Source organism: Microtus ochrogaster, chromosome 5 (genome assembly GCF_000317375.1).
Source record: "Microtus ochrogaster isolate Prairie Vole_2 chromosome 5, MicOch1.0, whole genome shotgun sequence".
NCBI classification, from domain to species: Eukaryota; Metazoa; Chordata; class Mammalia; order Rodentia; family Cricetidae; genus Microtus; species Microtus ochrogaster.
In genome coordinates, this window is record NC_022012.1 from 50813039 (window position 1) to 50835892 (window position 22854).

General features: G+C 52.9%; 1 protein-coding gene across 6 annotated transcripts in view; it reads right to left on the reverse strand.

Annotated features, from left to right (window-relative positions):
• Positions 1-22854, reverse strand: part of Lingo1 (leucine rich repeat and Ig domain containing 1) — a 163211-nt gene that overhangs the window by 25289 nt on the left and 115068 nt on the right. For 2 of the 6 annotated variants that reach the window (XM_026779138.1, XM_026779137.1), the window contains exon 2: positions 9077-9309. The exons of the other annotated variants lie outside the window; for them this stretch is intronic. The gene's annotated coding sequence lies outside the window, so the exon portion shown is untranslated. The remainder of the gene's footprint in view (positions 1-9076; positions 9310-22854) is intronic. 6 annotated transcript variants of the gene reach the window in all.

Here is a 22854-nt window from a genome sequence, read left to right on the forward strand (position 1 = left end):
CAGTTATGTGTACAGAGGTGGGGAGGTACCCCCCACAGACAGTTATGTGTACAGAGGTGGGGAGGTACCCCACACAGACAGTTATGTGTACAGAGATGGGGCGGTACCCCACACAGACAGCAAAGATGCAAGGACCCCACCCTTGGGTGGGAAAGACCGCTGCTAGCCAAGGAGACTCTATGGGATGTGAGGCCGAGTTACTGCCACCTCCTCAGTTTGTAGGCAGCAGGATCCCTGGGCTATGGCAGCCCTGTGGGGCAGACTGGGCCCTGCTCCAGAGGGATTTAGAGCAGGGGAGTTCAAACCATAACGGCGCGTGTAATTATGTGCAAAACTGAAGGAGGGCTCCTTAATAATTGATGGTAGGAGAGAGTAAATATCGGCAGAGGCACCCGGCTGCATCGCCCCGTCCCGTCTGGCTGGGGCCCAGGGCAGCTGCCGGGCTGCTAATATGCCTATAAATTATTGAACTTATAAAGAAGAAAGCAGGTGTCATGTCGTACCCATAAACAGCTTGTTAGCTAAGACTAACGAAGGGGCGGTGGGCCCCTTGGCATGGCATCTGCACCCCTATCCGGATTACAGGGGGGAACCAGAGGCAGAGAGAAAAGAGTCCAGTAGTCTGTCCCATTTCTGGCCTCCCACCATCTGACCTACTGTGACATCTGGCAGTCCTGGAAGGGGAGAGGAGATCAGAGTCGTGGGTGAGAGCTAGCTAAACTGTGGACAGTGAACAGACGTGGCCATGCACCTGCCTCAGGGGCTGAGGAGCAGGAAAAATTGGGAGGCCTGTGGGGCACACTTCCTAAGGAAGCCACTATTGACCCTATCACCCTGGCAGACCACCTGTCTTCTCCGAGTGGCTTTCCACTTCAGTTGCCTGGGCTAGTCTATTTCAGTAGACGATGAGGAGGGTCCTACGAGTGTACATTCATGACATTCCCGGTGCAAAGCAGGCTTTAGGAATGGGTGCTCCTCCACATCTACCTCCAGCACACAGAGCCTCCTAATTAGATCAGGCCTAATGAGGCTTCTCTCTGCCAGGCTGTTTACGCTCCATTAAGACCCGAGTCCAGGACAGCAGCTGGGGAGGCACAGTGAAGTGGGGGAAGGTGCTGGGCTACCACCTAGCCAACCCAGGCTCCTCCGTCTACAGGCATCTCATCCCAAGGAGTAGAGAGGGTGGTAAATGGAGACAGGGAGCCAGAGTTAGAGCCAGAATTGGCTCCCAAGAGTCTCAGAGGTGCTCATGGCATGCTCAGTTCTTTGTCAAGGGAGGCTTGCAAATCCCTAGCTAGACATCAGCGAGTAAGGTGCAAGCCTGGCACACCTCTTGGGCTGGCAGCCCTTGCTCAGTTCTGATACCCCCAAAAGGCATATTCCTCAAGTGGACGGAAGGAGAAACTCCTAAAGTTCTCAGTATTTGCTTTATAGACCCAACACAGAGGCCCTGTGGCTGTCCAAAGCCAGGCAGCACTGAAGCATCTGGAGTCTGGGCCTGCTGATCTCCCCTTGACAGTTGGACCTCAAGCTTAGCCTTGACCAGGTATACGGTGTGACAAGCCAGGAGCTCCTTCCTACCTGGCTATCCAGCCCATGCCTAGTGTGGTTGCGCCAGGTAGGGGTGGTAGGAGTCTGTGATATTAGCTAGACTGGCATAGTCAGAGAAGGGGTGGAGGAACCCTCAAGGTGCAGCCCACTCTGGGCTTTAAGGAGAGCTGTCTACCCTAAGAGGGGCATCTTTAGTCTGGGGCCATGGGCCATTTGTGACAGATAGGACCATAAGTCTAATTTTTAAATTATATCAAACTGAGGGGACAGTGCACAGAGATGTAGCAGAGTGGCCACCAGGGGGACAGCAAGGCAGGACAGATCTCTGGGCAGGGAGCAGGTAGACGTTAAGTCCTTGGATAGTGGGGACAGGTGTGGCCACAGGTCAGAGGAGACCGGATCTCTGGAGCAGACTGAGGCAGTCTCCAGACCCTCTTCCTTGTTTGTCTAGGCAAGACACTGATGGCGCTGAAGGGAAAAGCTGGGACATGTGTGATGCCAGGCTGTGCCCTGGGGCTAGAGGCCACATGAATTCAGTGACGGGAGGGAGGCTAGGAACCTCTGGTCTGCTGTCTCCGTGGGATCTGCTCTGCCTGTACAAGTCTACCGCCCCCCATCTACCAAATCAGACATTCTGTCCCTCTTGTGACAGGCAGTGTGTGAGGACCCCACTGTACCCCCAAGTCAGGTTCCAAACCCCAGGAGTCACAACTATGGTCCAAAAGCAGCAAGTCAGAGAGAAACTTGCAGAGACTTGGTGCTGTTTTCTGGTAGGTTGAAGATCTTTTTGTAGCCCTCACTCCCCTCTAATATGGGATGGGGTCTCTTTGTCCACAAGGCAATGGTATGTGCGATGGCTGGGTGAAGCTTCTGGAACATGATCTTTCCTGGCCAAGCACTTAGGTAGTTCTTTCTGTACCTGCCTTGTCTGATCTAAGCTCTTGCTCCAGCAGATCTTGAGACCCCAGTGAGATGGCCCATTCTGATCATCCTGACCGTTGCGGCAGGCCCAGCACACCTCACCCTCAGGAGGAAGACCCATTGTGAGCAGAAGGCTAGTGTGGCTTCTCTGTGCATATCTAGTTTGGGGACATACCTGTATAGTGTTGTGGGCCTGTGTGCCATGTGTCAGGGTGAAATTTGGTGTCTTTTTCATCAGAATTCGGGAAGGTCAGCAGCAGGCCTTTCTGCATCTCTTTCTGTTCTTCAAGGCCTGTTAGCCCTGGGAAAAAGCTCCTAATGTCCTGTGCAGTGTCTGCCCTCTGGGCAGAAGAGAGCAGCGAACACAGACAGCATCCTTTGTCCGTCCTCACTGCCTGCCTGTCTCAAGCCCCACTACATACATGAGGGCAGGTGAGAGAGGGAGGATGTCCTGATTCCAGGGATCCCAGGGGAAGACCCAAGAATCTTCTTCCCTTTCTGTCCCTATTGCTTCACATGTGGCATTTCTGTCGCTGAAAAATGAGCTTGGCATTTCTGGGCAGAAAAGCACCATCCTGCAGGTCCATTTTTGAGATAATGGAAAATGGGCCCCAGGGCGTGTTGAGTGCAGGGGCAGGCCGGGGCGCTCTCTCTCTCTCTCTCTCTCTCTCTCTCTCTCTCTCTCTCTCTCTCTTTCTTTAAAAAAAAATTGAGACAGGGTTTCTCTATGTAGCGCTGGTTGTCCTGAAACTCGTTCTGTAGCCCAGGCAAGCCTCGAACTCAGAGATCCTCCTGCCTCTGCTTCTTGAGTGCTGGGATTAAAGGTGTGCACCACCCTGGCAGGCTCCTAGCCAGACTATTACTGGCCACTTTTAAACTAAGGGAATATACAGTCCTACAAAGGAAGGGCAACATCCATTTCACGAAGAAAGATGAGGTGACTTGCTTTGGAGAAACCAGGACCCGTAGCCAGGCCTGACCCTGGCGACTGTCATGGAAGTTTGAGCTTAGACAGAGGTTCTCCGGATGGGATCCTCTTCATGAGCACTTGGTACGGATCGGGGGCAACCCGAGATTTTAGACCCCAGCAAGGCTCCCTGTAGTCTCAAATTTAAACTTGGGTGTGCACACTGAGGCAGTGTGTTCACACCACCTGCTAGGGTGTGAAACCAGCCAGAAATACCTGCGCTGTTGTGGTGGCTCAGCAGGCAAGTGGGGGAGACAGGCCTGGTATGCCCTCAGGAAGTCCCAGTGACTCAGACTGCATTCCACCCCACCCCCTGCCCCACACATCCAGACACCCTTCCTCCCATGCACATAGTCTAAGAACAGGCTTGTCTGGGAGCCGCAATCCTTCCTACCCAGAGCAGGGCAGGGAGGCTGCCTCAGACAATTCAGGGGGCCGGGGGGTCTAGAGTAAGGATCCCTGGCTGTGGACCTGCCACCAGGAAGTTGGGGTCACACGGTGGGATGGGTAGGACGGGCTGCAGACTCACTCCCCCTCCCCAAGGAGTCGCTCAAGCAGTAGGCAGACCTCTTGGCTACTCATTCCACCAGTGGCCAACTCTGCACTTTCGGCTTGGCTGTGGTATTTTCACATCGATGAGTTGGAGGTGGGGGTGGGGGTGTCTGTGTGTGCCTCATAGTTGGAGATAAATACCAGATCATGTCTGAAGCATAGCAAGCAGACAGACATATCTGGGGTTCTTGTAAGTGTCTACCCATCCCACCTTCATGCCCACTGTTCCCAGATAAGTGCACGGTTGCTGCCTCTGAAGGTCCTCCCCTGTGTGCCTACTCCCCCGTCTTAACCAGTCCTGAAGAGCTGGCTCCAGACCTACTTTAGCGAGGTTTGAAGGCCTTCCTCAAGCCAACGACAGCTCTGGGCATGGAAAAGTGAGCAGGAGGCCCTCGCTGCTCAGCTCCTCATGTGATGGGCACTGACCATTCTACTGGGGTGGGGAGTTGAGGAAGCTTGGGGTATATCATACCAAATGTCCCTTCAGATGCCCCACTAGCTCAGGGTCCAGGAAGCCCCAGCACAGCCCCAGCTTGAATGAGAAAGCACACAGGAAGACCTCAGTTTCCCCATCTACCTGCCCTGCCTATCTTCCATGGCAAGGTGACAGAGGGGACATCTGCAAGAGCTTGCTTAGGTGAGCAAGAGGACAGGCACCCAACTGCAGTCACCTTCCAGCCTTCTCAAGAAAGTAGTGACCAAGACTCTGACCATCCCTGCTTGTACTTCAGTGGTGTGTTTATGAAATATGCATGAGCCAGACACGTGACCTGGAAAAGACCTCACAAACCAAACGTACGACCCCCAGCCCATCCCACGGTGGCATGCAAGGGACCCCCACCTGGGCACATATGTGCACCTAGAGACTAGCACACAATTGGTATCACTTTGTTTCTGTCCCTCCAAGGAGTCCTGCTTCCCAGTATTCTGCTGTCATGGCAACCAAGAGAGCTAAATGGGGGGTAGGGGTAGGGAGGGAAAAAAGGGTTGAGGGACCTAACAGTGGCTTGGAATGAAGCTGGAGGCTTAAGTTCCTCTTTCTTTTTTATACCCCAAATATGGGTCACACCTCTGTGGGCAGTGGGGGGTGGACACGACTGGATAGAACTGCTTCTAGGGATAGTCAGCACAGAGGCCACCAGTCCATTGTCCTGGGAGTACATGCTGCACCTAGAAACCCTGAGCATTTTCCTGATGAAGGTCACCGTAGGAGCAAACCCCTCCACTGAGCTCCCAGTGACTTCTCTGTCCACAGGGAAAGGCTAGCATTTCGTGGTTCGGTAGGGTCAGCAGATGGCCAGGGAAGGGTGTGCTCTTCCACATGGGGCCAGAGGGCAGACAGGCTCTGTGACCTTTGGGGCACTGCCAGGCCTTTAGTCTGTGCCCTCAGGTGCCAGGGCAGTAACTCCATCTCATGCTCCCACAGCCCTAGGAAGAAAGTGTGCTGGCATCCCTACCATACAGGAGGCAGAGGCCTGGGGAGGCAGGGAAGTCACTCAAGGTCACAGAGGAGTGACTGATAGCCGGGGTACTTATCTCCTGAGGAAGGCAGAGACCCAGTACCCATATGAGCTAACCACCTGTCTTACTGACATGGTACTGGAGGCCTGTCTCCCCAGTGGCCATGCTAGTGGGGATCCAGAGGTGGGCAGGGTAGGGATGACCAGTTGAGAACACCAACCCCCAAGCTCTTGACCCAGAACTTGTCTATACCAGACCTGGCCAGTTGGTACCAGGATAAGAGCAAAGGGAACCCAGGTTCTTTTATGGAAGTCAGAGCAAAGGAAGCAGAGAGTGGCCGGAGCTACAAGGAGGAGGGAGGCAGCCTTGTAGGGAGAACTCTAAGGGCATTCCTAGAGGAGCCCGCGGGAGGGACAGAACCCGCTGCAGGACCCAGCCAACAGACAGGACCATGGGTACCCAAAGAAACGATAAGAGCAAGTACTGAGTGGGAAGGCTGGAAGATCCAGGTCTAAACTAGGCCGTGGAGGGGCCATAATGTTCTTGAGTGGATCTGGAGGAGGAGTAAGCACGAATACGTGCCACGGGACCTCCTTCCCCAATACAGGGAATCTTTCTAACTCCATGCCAAGATGCCACAGGGACCAAGAAGTCCAAGAGCCTCCTCCTGGTGGGGCAGGATGACTCACAAATGCAATGGCAGGGCTAGTGGTGGCTCATGTCTTTTTCCCTTAGTGCTGCCTTTGAACCCAGGTTCCACAGGACAGGACACTGGTGGCCGGTGTATCCCAGAAGCTGTGGGGCAAATGACAGCCTTGCTGAATGCTGTTCCAGGTGGCCCAGGAAAGGCCCTGGCAAAACCATGCACTCCATGCTGCCCCTTCCCATGCCCTTCACTTTGGTCTGCCCTCCCCCACCCCATTTTCCTGTCTCTCTATCATTGTTCCTGTGTTTTTAGCCCTCAGCACTTTTTCTGAAAGAGAACAGCTGGGCTGCTGGAGTCACAGAGGAAATATTTTTTTTGACTACTTTGCAGATTCCCCTCCTCTATGAAAACTGATGCCACCATTGCAGATGGATTGACAGACAGACAGGAAGGTATCTGTTTCCTTGCCTCCTTCTCCTGGGGTTCTGTTTTGGGGGGAGGAATGGTGGTAGAGGGGGACGGGTTTGGTATTGGGTCCTTCCGAGCATCATCAGTCCATTTTACAGATGAGGATGCTGAGCCCCAAGATCACCTAGAAACATTAGCCATTGAGTTTCCATTCCCACAAAAGCAAGCATTTAAGGAGAGCTTTCTGTGCGCCAAGTGCAGTGGCTGCTGAGAACATGCAGTGGTTCTGAGCCAGACACATTGTTGCTGACACTTTGCAGAGAAGAAAACAAGGCTCAAATGTGCACATGGCTACTCTGATAGATGCCCCTCCCTCTCCAAGTGAGACTGATTGCTGTAGCGTGCCTGGCCTGACCCTGATTCCTATGGCCAGAGGTGGAGAGTGTTCAGATGGCCAAGTCTATCTCAGCCTCTGGCCACCCTCTTTGGGTCTCAGTGACCTTACTGTGAAAAGGGGAACCAGGGTACAATGAGTCTCAGGGAAAAAGTAAAATGGGGTTGAGCCACAAGGACCATGTTGGCCTGCCTATGCCCCTTCCCAAGGGTCACCCTCCTCATCTAATTCTGCAGGATTTGCATGATATTAGAAGGGAGAGGTGTTTGCAAACTGTGAAGTGGTGTGCAGATGAAGAGAAGGGGCCATGCCTTCCCTGTAGCTCTGCTGTTAAAGCATCAGGAGGCCAATTTGCTGTTTCCAGTGTGCTGTGTAAACAAGTGCACAGCATGTGCACCTGTGTGTGTGTGTGCACATGTGCATGTGTGTGTGTGTGTGTGTGTGAGAAAGAGAGAGAGAGAGAGAGAGAGAGAGAGAGAGAGAGAGATCGAAGGCTCTTGGAGGCCATGCCATGGAACCTAAAAGTGAGGGGGGATTTCAAGATAATCTTAAAAGCCAAAAAAAAATTAATATGTGTCAAAAGGAATAAGGAGGCTTAAATGGCTCCCAGGTGGGACACAGAATAAAAGAGTCCTTGCTGTTACTTTTTGATTGTCTCCATGCTGGGAAGACAGGCAGAGGGTCGCCATGGCAACTCTGGGCATCCAGCAGGGGGCAACCTGGACCCTGCAGGTTTTGTCTGGGTTGAACAATGATTCAGCCCAATGGAGTTCAGAGGCCAGATCTGGGTCCAATCCAGGCAGGACCCTTGTCCTGAATTCCAGTTTCCTTCTCTTCCGCAAGTCACTCGAAGGGTCAGAAAAGGACAGACGGGAGCTGTATAGTGAGTGGAGAGGCCAGGTTAAGGATGTGGAAGTCTCAGAAGGCGGGCACAGTCAAGGCACTCTGAAAGGTTGTCACAGAGAGGAGAGAGGCCATGTGTGGGCAGCACAGAGCATGGGATGAGGAGGGGGTAGAGGAGGTGCTGAGTAGGCTGGAGAGTACAGGCTTGGTCTGGCAGCTGTCCTCAGCCACTCCCAGCCTCTGCTGAGCTGTTTTTTCCTGGGCTGGATCTAGAGTACGTTTAGCCTCATTGGTGGGCTCCACAGGTCAGGATCGGCCAGAGAGATGCACAGAGAAGGAAAGCCTTCATGGGAAAACAAGCTATGGTAGATCCATCCATGCATGCACACTTCATACATAGAATTATTTCTTCCTGTATGTGTAGCTAAATGTATGTATGTGTACATATGGAGACCCGAGGCTGGTGTCAGGGGTCTCCCTTGACCACTCTCCTCCTTATTTATTGAGGCAGAGTCTGCTGGTTGAATCCAGAGGTTGCTCGTGTCCAGCTAGCTGGCTTGCTCTGGGGATCCAGGAAATCTGCAGGAATTATGGCCTTCTGATGGGTTCTGAGGATTTGGACTCGTTCTCACACTTGCACAACAAGAACCTCATCTATAGAGCTATCTCCCTAGCCTCACAGAGGCCATGTTTTGGGAACAAACTGGAAGAGTGAGCTCTCTGTTTGTGGAAATGTAACTGCAAGCTCTGCCTCTGGCACCCCTGCGTCCCAGGGCGTGACAGTCAATCAGTATGTTCCGAGAAAGTGAATGAGTGACAGAGACTGAATGAGCAGTGTGCAGAAAGCTGCATGGGAACCTAGGAGGCAGTTAACACCTTCTCTCCGCTAATTTGCAGGCTGGTATTGAAAGAGCTAAACAAGCTAATGAAACCCAGCTGATCTAAAAATGGCAGGTGATAGTGTTGCTGCAAAGCTAAAGGAATCTGAATGTTGCATGACCTGGGTTGTACCCGGAACTATGGACAAGCAAGATCTAGAGAACATGGCCCTGGATCTTTCTGAAGGTCAAATAGCCAAACCTCAAATGTGTACGAAGCTGTTGTTTGTACTAGGACCGTCTGGACCTAGGGTTTGTTCCAGTCATAATTGGCATTAACAAGCAAGGGCCGATGCATGTGCTATCTCTCGCTCAAGGTTCTTGAAATCACACGAAGCAAACAGCTTTAAATAGACAGCAAGCACACCCAAGCTTCCGTATGCTTGATCAGCAGAATTCCCCCCGAATAAAAGATGGTAGTACCAGTCTGGTCAGTGCCATGCTGGCCTCTTTACCTGAAGAACTAGTTAGCTCTGTCCAGTCTGTGTCCAGGGAAAGGGGCTTGGTGTTTTTAGGTCTTGAGGTCTTTGGATCTCTGGATTGATCCTCAGGGATTCTAGGCTGAGGTTGAGCAAGAGAGGCCTCAGGATGCTTCTTAAATTCTGAAGAAGTCAGGGAAAGCCAGAGTGGAAAATCCAGAATCCATTTCTCCTTCATGCCAGATCCCAGAGGGAGGCTCACGTGACTCCTGAAAGGTAGGCACAAATAGACCAGGGAGTCAGTTACTAAGTGACTTCAGGCAAACCTTGCGCCTTCTCTGAATTAAGAACCTGATGGGACAGAAGCATCCCTCACAGAGCCACTGTGGGGATCAAACAAGAAGGCGAACACCAAGTGCTTCATCAATGAAAAGTGCCAGGAGGCGTTGGCACTACTCCTGCTGCTGCTGGGGATTCGTTAGGTAGAAGGGGGGTCTCTGGGCTTCCAGTAGTGCATGGTAAGATGACGGCTGACAGCTATCCTCTCTTCTCAAACAAACCCACCATCTCTTGCCCGTGGCTGCAGCTGGGGAAGACACATGGAGCATGTGCATGGGTGTGTGTCGAACAAGTAAATCATTTCCCCCATATCAATATCTCCTCTGGGTGACATCTGTCCCTCATCTGCCACAGATGCTCAGTCTTCTGTCCTTCCATGACTGAGTTCCTGTGAGGCCCAGCGGGGTCTAGCACTCATGGCCTGACCAATGGGGAAAGGTCAAGGGCAGGGAAAATGGGTAAGGCCCTCCATCCTGCTGTGGTCCCCTCAGTTTGAGGGGATGTGCATCAGAAGTCTAAGGTCAGAGGCGGGGAGGGGGACTGAGCACATTACTGACAGAAGAGAAGTTACCCAAGGCCACAGTCCTGTGGCTGTGGACGCAGGTCTAGAGGTCAAGGTGGCTCTGAATTCCAGGTGTCTTGAAACCCAGTTTTCTGTTCTGGTCCACTTGGGCTTCAGTGGTTCAAAGTCCTAAGTCATTGTCCCTTCCCATTCTTCCCTACACGCCAGGCCTCCCTTACTCACTGATCTTAGACTCTAGGGCAGACCTATGCCAGGGAGGGTGGCATCTTCCTGTGAATGAGAGACAGGTTCCCCAGCCGAGTGGGCTACCCAGACCCCCTAGGCCCTCATGGAGTCGAATGGAACATTTGTTGAATGGAATCGAATTTACCGTTCGATTGCAGGAGATGTAATTTGATCTGGGTCTTATGAAGTCCTTAATAGAGTTAAGGTATTACTAGGATCTGCTGCTTTTTCATTTGTTAAAGGAGGTGCTGGGCTGGAAAAGGGACTCAGCAAAGTGAGGCACCTGGCTCTTCTTCCTGCCCCAGCTGCCTTCATGCTGTACCCTGGGGAAGTCGCCATCTGTCTTCATCCCAAAGCTAAGGTCTTCATCTCTGAAGCAGGGATTGTGGATGCTGATGACTTATTTGAGGGACATGGCCAGGGAAGGGAAGGGAGGGAGGTGGGTCTCCTTGGAGCTGGGGCCCGGGGGAAAGGAGCTCACAGTCATTAGGTACAGTCTGTGTGTTTCCCTCAGTGCACTCAACGCTCACAGCATCCGTGTGTGGCGGGTGCCTGGGGCCGTCTTGAAGTGATGTTTACCGATTCCCTCGGAGATTCTTTTTCTCTAAGCATGGGGTTAAAAATTGCACTCCCTTGTCCCCTTCAGAGTTACATGTGGCTCATGCTTTGACCAATGAAACTTTAGTGGAAGCTATATGAGTCACAAGAGAAAGTGGCCATGCTTCTTCTTGCTGTCATGGCAACTGTGGATATACATGTTAAAATGGTGGGTAGCCATCAGCTTGGGGTCTTGAGTGACAGTCAGAACCAGCTAGTCCCTGTAACAGCCTGGGAAAGAAGCTTGTGTTGTTCGAAGTCCCAGGAGTTTAGTCATCTAGTTTGACTGGTCCAGTGCAGCTGTGGTCCCCCAACAATGTGCTGTGGGAGCCAGAATGGGTAAGCGGTAAAGAAAGGGCTCAGTCCCAATCCTTATGATGTCAGGACCACATTCTTTCCAAGCCAGGCTCTAGTGGCTACAGTAGGCTGGCCAGATGTGGTCATGCAGTGTCCCTAGGCAGTGGGGACAGGGTCTGAACGCATTAACCATATCTCATCTTCTACTCTTTGCTGAGCACTGTGCCCCGCAGCCTTCACAGTGGTCTGGGGATGCATCATGGGGACGCCTGAGAAGCGGGGGTCAGAGGCTGGGCACCTTCGCAGTGGTGGGCCCTGAGAGGGTTGACTCTGATGAACTGCAGGCCTTTTCTGAGCCTTAGTCCTTTTAGGTGTCACACACTGCCATACCCCCTGGCTATTTCAGAAACCAAGTGAGATTCGGGCACACAGTAGGACTCCACTCCCAGGCTCTGTTGTTATTGGGGGCCCAATGCCCCCCCTCTCTACCCCACAGCTTCCTGGGAAGAAAGCCAGATGTCCCTCCTTTGGAATCCTGGGCATACTTTCATCTCTTGGGTTCCTCCCTGACCCCTAGAGAAGGGAAGCCTTACACCTGGAGAAGTTGGCTCCCTGCCCCAAATTTCCTACCTGTTAACCACCTTCCTGCCAAGGCAGTTTCTTCCCTGGTCTTGATCACACCAAATCCCATACCACACCCTGCTCAGGTGGACACTCCCTCCAGGACTGGGGCCCTATCTTTAATTTACCTGTTGCAGGAGTCATGTCCTGAACTGTTATACCAAAGCACTGCCCACAGAGTGAGCTCCATCTGGGCCTCTCGCAGGTACACGGGAAGCCCCTGGGTTGGTGCCATTAGCCCACTGCGAGAACCAAGGCTTTAACAGTGCAGCCTGCATATGCTACCTGTAACTGTTCTCTAGGTCACTGTCTACAGCGCTGAACAACCAGGGACATGAGAGAACACAGCCCTCAGAAAGGGTCCAGGAAATGGACGGAGACATCAGGCAGGAGGCAAGGTCATGCGATTTAGGGGGAATTTACTAAGGCCAGAAGTAGTGATCAGAGGGACCTGAGATCCTGGTTTGGCCTGAGTTGAGCCCCAGGAAGAGTGGCCCCTGATCCATCGCCAGCGGCCCCAGACAGCCAGCTGCTCCCTCAGAGCAGTCAGTCTGACTCTGCCACCCTCCCTCCTCGCCTCCTTCCACCCCCTTCCCCTGCCCTTTTTCCCTTCCTAAAAGCACAGAGAAATGGGATTCAGAAGCCTACACTGCCTGCAAAACATGGTTCAGCCGCCCAAAAGAGGAAATGCCAATGTGCGGGTTCTCATGGCAACTCCAGCTCCACCCCCTGCAGCCACCCAGCGCCCATATGGTGAGATTCGAGCAGGGCGCATTGACTCAGCCGGCCCTGGGCCTGACTGGGGCTGCCATGGGTGGCATGTTGGGTTCCTCGGCTGCCCTTTGGCAGCCCAAGCAGGGTGCCAGGATGTAGACTAGTTCTCAGGAGCCGCCTCACCACCAAGTAGGGCTCTCTGTGGCCAGCAATGAACTGGTGCTTTCCAAGGTGGGCCTCGCCTGCCTCTTGCCCCTCTACCTTAGCTCTGATGTAAACCCTAGGTATGGGAGTTTCTAGTAAGGTTTGGAAGAGCATGGGAGCAGAAGTGGAGTCAGGGGCTGCTTTTCTTGTCCCTGGCACTGGTACCATAATCACCTGCCCCATCTCAAAAAAATGGTGACGGTGTCCAGAGTCTTGACCTCTAAGTCATGGAAAGATGAAGCAGCCCAAGCCTTAGCTGAGATGCCCTAGGGCACCGCAGCTCCCTAACCCCAAACCCCTCCTGTGCCCACCGGGGCAATGCCTGCCAGCCTGCCTTGTAGACAACCCTGTTTTTCCAGGCCAGCTGGCATTTCCGTGACTAATGTAGTGGAAACTAGTGCCAGGGTTGGGGGCTGCAGGGCTGGTGCTAAGGAGAAGTCTTCTAGGGCTTGGCACCTACCCTGCATCCTTTGCTGGAGTCCTGTGGTACCAAGAAGCAGAAGAGAGGCAACTCCCTGGCATTTCCCATCTCCTCCTCACCTGACCCTAAAGTGCGTTCCTCAGACTTCATCTAGCCCTACGCCATCTTTCTTAGGCGGGTGTAGCGGGTTGAGGAGGAAGAGTGAAGAGTTAACCTGTCTGCTGCTCTTGCACCCATTCTCTCTGAAGGCTGTGAACCCCAAACTTTCCGTGTGAGTCCGACTTACATCTTTCTTGCTTCTAAGCCTTCGAGCAGACATTTCTATGCCTGTCAGAGCCAGAGAACCCCAAAGGCAGTGGAACAGACCCCACAGGAACACATGAATGGGTCACAGGGTGTAGAGACTACACGAGGTCAAATAGCAAGTCTGGGTCCAACAGGGCTGAGAAGCAAAAGCCCTTGTCTCCCTGCCTACGCCATCCTCAGAGTCCCAAACCGCTGCCTCAAATTATGTCTCCCCTCAACTGAAAGAGGGATGGATGGGTAGATGGGGGCAGGGAGCAGGGACTGTGGAACAGATGGGCTTGGAGGCTCCACAGCGGAGGCTTTGAGGGAGGGGGAGGAGCCCCGGAGAACCTGGAACTCTTACAAAGTTGCGAGTTAAAACATTCTTCACACTCCCGCCTCCTTTACTGTTCTGATGAACCAAGACGTGACAAAAATGTGTCAGATTTTTAAAAAACCACACACATACACAAATGCCAGGCCTGTATCTGCCGCCCGCCCAAGCTTGGCCCATCTGCTTCCTGGGGGTGGAAGGGAAGGGGCCTTAGAAGTGGCACCTCATTCTGGACGGCATAGTCCTAGCTCACAATGGCCTAGGCCATGGTGGGAGGTCTCAGCTGGGTTCGCCATGGAGTTCACCACATGCCCTACCCCTCACTCTGAGCTGGGAGTAGCCTCCCTCTCACCTGCTTCGGCTGGGGGACCAGGGCTTGGAGAGCTCTCCCTTGATGTACAGACGGGAAGCTGAGGCCCAAAGAGTCACTCAACAAACACCAGCTGAGCACAGATTTGCTCTTTACCTCAGGCCCGTCAAGCAAAGGGGATCAGTGTTGGCAAGAAACACAGGCAAGCTCCCTGGCAGAGCCAGGCCAGAGAGGCACAACTGAGCAGTCAGCGAAAGCATGTGATAGTCCTGGGCTAGCAACGGGGTCTAGGGAGACACTCAGCTGGGCCTCACTCCGCTGTGATGGGCAGTCGACTTCAGCACCCCAGAGTTGTGGCAAACAGGGACAAAGGTCACTTAGGCAGCTACTCTAAGTTGGGTTGATGAAGGTCATCAGGAATCATGGGACCAAATGTGACTATGAGCACAGAGGTAGCTTAGAGAATAGCCAGTGCAGAGAACCTAAAGAAACTCCTTCAGGCTGGAGGCTTGAGCATGGGGTAGGGAAGGGACTAGACCCTGCCAGGCCTGGTAGGTTCCTGGGGGCACTGTCGAGTATGCCAAACACTGCTAGAGGAATGATATGGGCTTGTTCTGGGCAGATATGCAGAAGGCATCACTTCTCAGAGCCGGTCCTGTTTCTCTGAAGTACCCTGTTCTTCATCGCATTCTGGAGTCCAGCCTGGCCCAGGACCCATGTCAAAGAGGCTTTTGTTTCTTTGTTTGTTTTTTGAGACAGGGTTTCACTTCATAGCTTTGGAACTCGCTTTGTAGACCAGGCTGGCCTCAAGATCACGGAGATTTGCCTGCCTCTGCCTCCCGAGTGCTGAGATTAAAGGCGTGCGCCACTACCACCTGGCTAAAGGGGCTCCTTCTTAAGAGCCTGGTTCAAATGCCTTAATGCCACATCTTCTGAGAAATGTCCTTGAACTTTCTGAGACAAGCAGGTGCAGTAGGCACAACATGGAACCTTCCCACCCTGAGGACTCAGGGACCCTCATCAGAGCGGTCACCCTGTCAAGTCCCCTTGTTCCTCTCATCTCAAAGCTATCTGGGCAGACACCATCCTAGGCATGGACACAGGGCTTCAGAGAGGGCAAGGAGTTTGTCTCACAGCAAACAGCAATTGATAGTTAGGGTCCATTCAAAATGGCATCACCCCATCTGAGTTGTGAGGCTCTAGGGTCCTCCTGCAGAACAGTGGGAAAGCTGGGCAGGGTAGGCTGTGGCCTGCAGTGCTGGGCAAATGGGAAAAGCTGCCATGGTTGGGAGACTTCTAATGGGAGTCTGTTGGATCAGTTACTGTATATCCAGATAGCCTGACCTTGAAAGCTGGAGGCTGGGAGAGGCTGTACACAGCCTAGCTGCAGAGGCCCAGCCTCCTCCAGGGAAGCGCTGGGAGATGGAGATGACTTAACGGAGGGCAAAGGAGGCCTGGCAATCCAGCCAAGGGTGGGGAAGTCCTGTAGCGTCAACAGCCCCTCTCCACCCCTACTGGGACTATTGAGGAGCAAGCGCCTTTCTGGGGAGCCAGAATGGGCTTGGTTACATCTCCTGGAGCTCCAGTCTCCCCATTGCAACATGGGATTCCTGTGTCAGTGCCACAGGATTCATTTAAGGCTTAGAGACAAGCCCTGGAGGATGTTCGGGGAGCAGAGTCCCACAGCCCTAGGGCCCAGAGACTGGGGGATGTGCTTCTGAGTCCTCAGAGGGCCTGTGTGATGACCTGAACATCCAGAATTCTCTAAGGCACACCTTGAGGCCCTGGGATGAAGTTCCACCTGAACCCCACCCTCCCATGGAGGACTTTGAGCCCACGTAGCAGCATCTCCTTGTCCCCGAAGGACCACGCACAAACACCTGTTGTGGCTGTCAGTGCTCAGGAAGTGTGGCTGGAAGGGGCTTTCTCCTCAGTGTCAAGTGGGAATGGGAGGAGGGAGAGCCTCGCCTCCCTCTTTCCTCTCCCATCCCTCAACATTATCCCTTCCTGCTCATTAGAAATCCATCTGAGTTAATGGATTAATTAAATGATTTAATATATGCACAGTGTTAGAACAGTGCTCGACACAGTAAAAACTTAGCATTAGCAGTCAATGATTCTACCGCAGTGACACCCCCCCCCCCATATACCAGTGTCACAGGCTGGAAAAACTGCTAGCAGTGAGATACTACTTAGTATGAATTAGTTTTTTTGTTTTTTGTTTTTTGTTTTTTTTTAAACCACATTGTTTTTCAGTTCACTTTAATCTAAGGCCAGTTAGTTTTGGGCTAAGAGCCATTTTGGAGCTTGTTGTATGGGAGGCAAAATAAGCAAGGCATGGGCCTCTGTGTATTCAGTCTCAGGGTGACATCTCCAGTGTAGGTGGAGGAGGGGGAGTGAATGGCCTTCAGGACTAGGGTGTGACCCCAGTTCTCCAGGGGCAGGGTTTGGGAGCTGGCATGCACAAAAGTAGGGAAGACATCCCCTATACACAGGGAGTGTGGAGGGGCTCTGGGGGCAGCTGGGAAACAAGCTCCCCACCTGCTCCCTGAGGTGCTAGGCTTTGCAGATAGGGTAGGCAAGGGTGATTATGCACAGAGAGGAAGCAGCCTTCAGCTGGAATACAGGAAATGAGATGGGCAGGGGTGTGATGAGAATGGAGATGCAGGGTGGGAGAGAGCTGAGTGGGTTTTCAAACAGTTCTGGATGGAAGGTTGGACAGGGTCAGCTCTTCTTCGCGCTGCAGTATTCAGGGGTACACCAGGCATGGGGGTTGGTCTAACCTCCGTGATGACACTGAGAACACAGAGCCACACAGGAGAATTCAGTGAGCCTCTGGTTGACAAGGTTTCATGAGAGTGGGGGATGAAAATATAACGTGAGGCTCTGTGGTCAGACTTACAGAAGTTCTTGGACAGCTTGGAAAGTAACAGGAATGTGGGAAGTCTGGGAAACAGTGGCTTCTCCTAGCCCAAAGCAGCAAGTAGGGAGAGTAACTATAGATGGTCCCCCTTTCCCCACCAACGAAGATCCACACCCACTCCAGGGCAAGCCACCCTTGGGGGTCTCAGATTTTGTCCATAAAATTGGGGTAATAGTGCCTTCCATGTTATCCAAGGCTCCAAATATGACCCATTATGGTCTCTACCTAGTTCCATGGCCGTTCTACCATCCAGGACAGCAATGTTCTCAGCACAACATTTAAGGCACAGGCCTTCTGCCTGCACAGGCCCTAGATTCCTTGTTTGGCCTGTGGCTGCATAATGGAAGGGTCATGAGGTCCTTTCATGGCTGACTTGCCTATTCGCCTCCATCTTCCTGAGCACTTCCTGCTTTTGACACTGGCACAGCCCCATGCCCACTGCCAGGATCCTGCAGGGACTGGATGACAGACACATTCACACCTTTCAAGATCCTCGCCACAGTAGTCAGGGTGTCCTTATGCCCCTAGCCTGAAGGCTCCCGAGGCTCACAGTGCTTATGATGAATAAGGTCACATTTGTAGGGGACAACATGACACCGCAACTCCTATTCCTCAGCTTCCCATGCATTTCCAGTGCAGCTCCTGTCATGGAGGCCTCTGAGCACAAGGTACAGTTTGACTGGGTGGTCTACAGGGAGTGAGAGAAGGGATTTCCTATGTGGGTCATCAGACAAGAAGGATTGAGCTGGCTGGGGGCCTTAGGGACAAGAGGGTAGGAAATTGAGCCTTCACTTAAAGTGAGGGACCAGCTGCCTGGCCCCTGGGCTCTCAGCGCCCCAGCCCTGGGTGTCTACTCCTAAGAGTTAGTGAATGGCCTCTCTGTGGTCTATAATGAAAGCCTCCAGCAAAGCCTGAATTCTCTGGCTCCAGATTGTAAGACAGTTTTGAAGCCAACAAACCCACTCCTGGGCACATACATGTGTTTTCATGATCGCACAAGTGCACACACATGTCAGACATACATCTTATGGTGGGGGAAGGCAGGTACCACACAGGTCTCTGGGTATAGACAAATCAAGGCCCTTTAGGCAGGCAGCCATGATGTCACCACACTCAGAAGGCAATAGCTAGCTTCTAAGAAGGCTGACAGAGTTTCTGGTCACCTCAAAACTCAAAAGACATTTTGAGGATCTGTCTCATCTCCATAAACATAAAATCTTCCCCTTTTGGCATTTGGAAGACGTCCCTTATATCTAGTTTAAACCAAATGTGCCATTCTTTCAACAGACACAGGCGGCACCCATGACCATGCCCTGGCAGAATGAACAAGAGATTGGCTGGGTCCCCTGAGGACTGTGCCAGGGCGAGTAAGACAGAACTTTGGTGCTGTAGGGGTGGAGGTGGGGAGGCTTCCAGTTGAGAACTCCCCTGGATGCCATCTCCCAGCTAAACAGGCTGGGCTAGCCAAAAAGCCCATCACCGTCTCCTAGCACACTGAGTCTTCTGGCTGAGCCAAATCCTCGCTCCAAGCTCCCTTCCTAAACGGCAGTGGTTACTTCAGTCTCCCCTCCACCTCTTCTTACCGCAGACCCTTCTCCGTGGCATCGTAGCCAGACTCCACTTTACCACTGACACAGGGTTGTCCTCACTACACGGTCCTGGGTCCAGAGACCTAGGCTCACCTGAGACAGGTCACAAACCCTAGTCCCTCAGACACCAGAGGCTGAAAGAGAAGGGTCATTGAGATACGAGAGTATCTGTCACCCTCTGTGCCATATGCAGAGTGTCAAAAGTGACCTACTAGTGCAGGGCCTAGTTAGAGGAGATTCTCAGGCCCCTAAGATAAGGTTATTGGACAGGGAGGCCCAGGAAAGAGCTGGGCAGGGGCGCCACCATAGGGCCAGCAGGTCTAGGATCAGCCTCGGCCTCAGACTGCAGCCAGTACATGCCACACTTAGCATCTGTTGGGAGGATGGGGGAGGCTGAGGAGCCCTTTCTGGAAGAATGAACCAGATCTATCCCCACCTACTCCCCAACCCGGTGTGTGGTGTGTGTGTGTGTGTGTGTGTGTGTGTGTGTGTGTGTGTGTGTGTGTGCGTGTGTGTGTGTGTGTGACCAGCAGTTGGAGCAGGGAGGGAGGATGCTTGCTGAAAGCCCTGGGAAATGAAAGAGAAATCCTCCCAAATCCCCAGCTGCCATCACTAATAGCTGAAATATGCTCTTGACAATAAGGTGAAAGGCTTTGACTCCCCAGCTAGCCCTACCACCAGGAGCTGGGACTCCTGGCCCGGCTGAGAGAAAAGCTTGAGACCGTAGATGATCAGGGCTTTGTGGCCCAGCCATGAGACCCTCTGTCTTTCCTGATGTCTCCTTCTAGGAAGTACTTCACAGGCTCCTGTACAGCTGTTCTGAGAGGCATCAAGAGGGCACGCAAGGGTGGTATATTCACCAGCAGGTTCTCAGAGATGGCTGGGAAGGCTTTGCCAGCCTAAGTTGTCCCCTCAAGATCCATGTCTTTCCACAGTACCAGCTATCAAGAGGTTTCCAGCAAGTTGACAGGGCCTGTCTCCAGGACTCGAGTAGGCCTTGTGAGGCACAGGGGAGAGCCAGGCCCAGCAGCAATAGTCCCTGAAGCCTCTGTCTATGAGAAGGAGATGTCCCTGTATGGCTGCTGGCCATGCCTGGGCTCTTATGTCACTCCTTGTAGCCTTTGGCTATGGTGGGAGAGAAGGAGATGTCCCTGCATGGCTGCTGGCCATGCCTGGGCTCTTGTGTCCACACATGGCCATAGACTCCTGCTCCCAGAACCCCATTCTGCACCCTACCTGCATGTGCATGAGCATGAACTTGCATGCAGTGGGCCCATATGTACCTCCTGAGTCCCATGTGCATAGGCAGTGCTTGCTTGCTGCTTTTGTGGCCACTCTGGGTCCTATGGGTATGAGGGAAAGATTTCCAAGATTGGTCACTGGGTGTCCAAGCCAAAACCTTAAAAACTGCTGGGAGCCAAGAATCCAGAAGGAGGCTCCTCACCACCTGTGCAGGTACAGTGCCAGGTTCGTGTTCCACTGTGATCCCCATATCAACACTCCCCCTCCAGGCCTGGCCACCACCAGTCCCTGCAAAGCATAGAGCCCAGTTATGCTGAATCCTAAGAGCTGGAGCCCCGCCCCCAGCCAAGGACTTCAACATGCCACAGAAGGGTTGAGGTACCTGCTACCGATTGCTTAGGTGGGTCTCCAGCCTCCCTGGGCTTTGTTTCCATTCTGCCCATCACAGAGAATGCTGTGAACTGAAGGGCTTTCACAGCTGTGGAGGTAGCCATGACCCCAACAGTCCCCAGGCCAGCTCTAGCTCGCAGTGTCTGGCTCCTAAGCCCAGTGCAGTCCTAGCTTGTCCTCACCCATCCCCTCAATGGCTGGCTCAGTTCTGAGGCTGGGGAACTGCCCACCTGTGAATGCTGACCTGCCCATGCAGAGAAAGGGAAAAGCAAAACTGGACCATTCCCCGGCTTGGCAGCAGTGTGTTCCAGACCCACTCTCCCTGGCTCAAGAGTCCTTGCATTGACTGGTCCCCCTTCCTGGGGTGTTTGTCCCTCACCAATGGACTGAACACACCTGCTTTTTCTTAACTGGAGTTCCAATGTTTTCATTGCTGGGCAGCCTTCTTCCTCCAATCCACCCATCCCCACTCAGCTAACATAGCTTAGGCCAGTTCCCCTACCCTGGTCAGGCCTGCCCAAGCTTCTGTCCCAGTAGGCTATGAACACCCTGACAGCACGACCATAGACCTTAGAACCCAGTACCCGGGGAGTGTTGGTTAAATGAATGGAAGATGTGGACAATAGGGCATCCTGGCCAAGTCCCAGCTCTACACTGAGACCTCAGCTGCCAGTGTCCTCCACTGTCACACGGTCACACACCAGCCCTGGTTCAGCGTACGCCACAAACCTGGGGAATCGGAGCTATATTCAAGGCCTTTATCTCAGAGGGTATATAGTGCCCTGGGGTGTGGACACACCAGAGTACACGGAGTGCTGTTGGTACCACCCTGATGGCTCAGGACAGAGTGAATACCTGATTCAGGACTGTCTCCAGGGTGGGGGCTGGGGTGCAGCTGCCTACCCTGGAGCTCCTTATGTACAAAGAGATGTTCTTAGGTGAAGTGATTTGGGGCAGAGGTAGGCAGAGAGGCTCATGGGAGATCTTGGGACCCACACAGGCTGCTTTCTGTGGCCACAGCTTAGCTCTGCAGTCGCCAGCAGCTAGTATGATCTCGCTGCACCTCAGTTTCTCCTGTCTGTAAAACAGAAATGGTGAGCGGAAAATCAAATGCTTGTAAGGGCTTCTAATGTGATGGGGCACATAGTGAGCGCTCAAAAACCAGATGGGGCTGGAGGTGACTCAGGCAGTGACATGCTTCCCTTGTAAACACAAAGTCGGGTCAACAGGATATGTTAAAACAAACCTGGGCAAGGCGGCTCACACTTGGAATCCCATGTGCTAAGAGGCAGAGACAGGCAGATCTTTGTGGCTCAATGGCTGGCCAGACTAGTCTACTTGAGAGCTTCAGGCCAGTGAAAGACTGCCCCCCAATATATATTCATATAGACAGTGCCTGAAACAATACCCAGTGCTACCCTCTGGATTCTACATGCATGTAGACATATGTGTCTCTACATACATACTGCAATCCCCCCCCCCCCACATACACAAACAGACCTGCACCGCTGGTTTGTTTTAACGCTGGTCGAGGTGTCAAGCCCTGGCCAGGCCACAGTCAGTGATAAGGAGGAGGCAAAGGTGGACTGCCGGGCTAGTCACTCAGCCTCTCTGTAGTGGCTGGCGTTCTCTCTCTGCTCATGAAACTGAAGGATCTAGTCGACTGGACAGCAGTGTATGGAGGCAAATAGTACCCCAGGAGGTTGCTGACCCAAGCACTCTCTGGGTTGGAAGAAGAGCAGAAACCTGAAGTGACAGATCAGGTCTGGGAGCATTCCTGCCCCACAGGGGAGCCATGCCTACTCCAGGGCAGGGAGCCCATCTTTCCTACACTAAGGATAGTCTAAGTTGCAGCTCTGTCACCTCCAGCAACCCAAGAGGCCCTTTGATGGAGTCTTCTAGGGCTACAGGGGCCTTAGGCTGAGCAGCCAGGACTTGCCCAGAACTTTGGAAGCTGCTCTATAGGCCAAGCAGTCCTGGAAGAATGGGGTCGGGTGGGATAAAGTTCTGGGAATAATGGGCAGGGTGGTGGATGCTCTGGGTGAGCTGTGTTAAGGGGCCACAAGTGTCTATTGGAAGAGATAGTGGCAGAGCAAAGTGGAAACGAGAGGTTGGCTTTCTTTAGCTCAGAGCCCTCACTTCTCCCTCCTTAAGGCCCCTCTGCCCCCATCAGTGTGCCAGTGTGCCATTAACAGCTGACATTCATAAGCCACAGCTCCTCTTTTTGTCTGCCGGACCAGGCTCAGCCAGGAAGAATTGTTAATTGCAGTCATGATGAAAAAAATACAAATGAGAGTGGCCATCCTGGAACCACCTGTTTGAGGTGAAGAGCTAGCTGGGGCCATCTCTCCAGGACACTGGGGGGAGGGGCAGAGGAGGAAAGCTGGCTGTGGAGCAGGGAGTATCTGCTGGCTCCAGTCATCCATTTCCTAGGCAAGGTCTTCTCTACCAAGGACCCAGAGCTGGGTCTGCACCAAGAAGAGGATCTGCCCCAGTCATATATTATGACTTCAGACCTGTCTCTGCCTCTCTAGGCCTCAGTGTCACCTTCTGCCATATGGGTATGATAATTCTAATTCCTGTCTGCAATACTGTGTAAAGGAGGGAGCAAATGAGAGGCAAGAGTCAGGACTCAAGAGGGTGCTCCATAGGCAAATGAAGGAGGTTTATGGACTAGGGCAGACAGGAGTTGGAGCAAAGGTGCCAGGGACAGGCATGTTCCAATTTAATGAACTCTCAGAAGCAAATACCATTAACACCCCCCACCAAGTACTAAACTGTGATCCCGATTAAACAGATT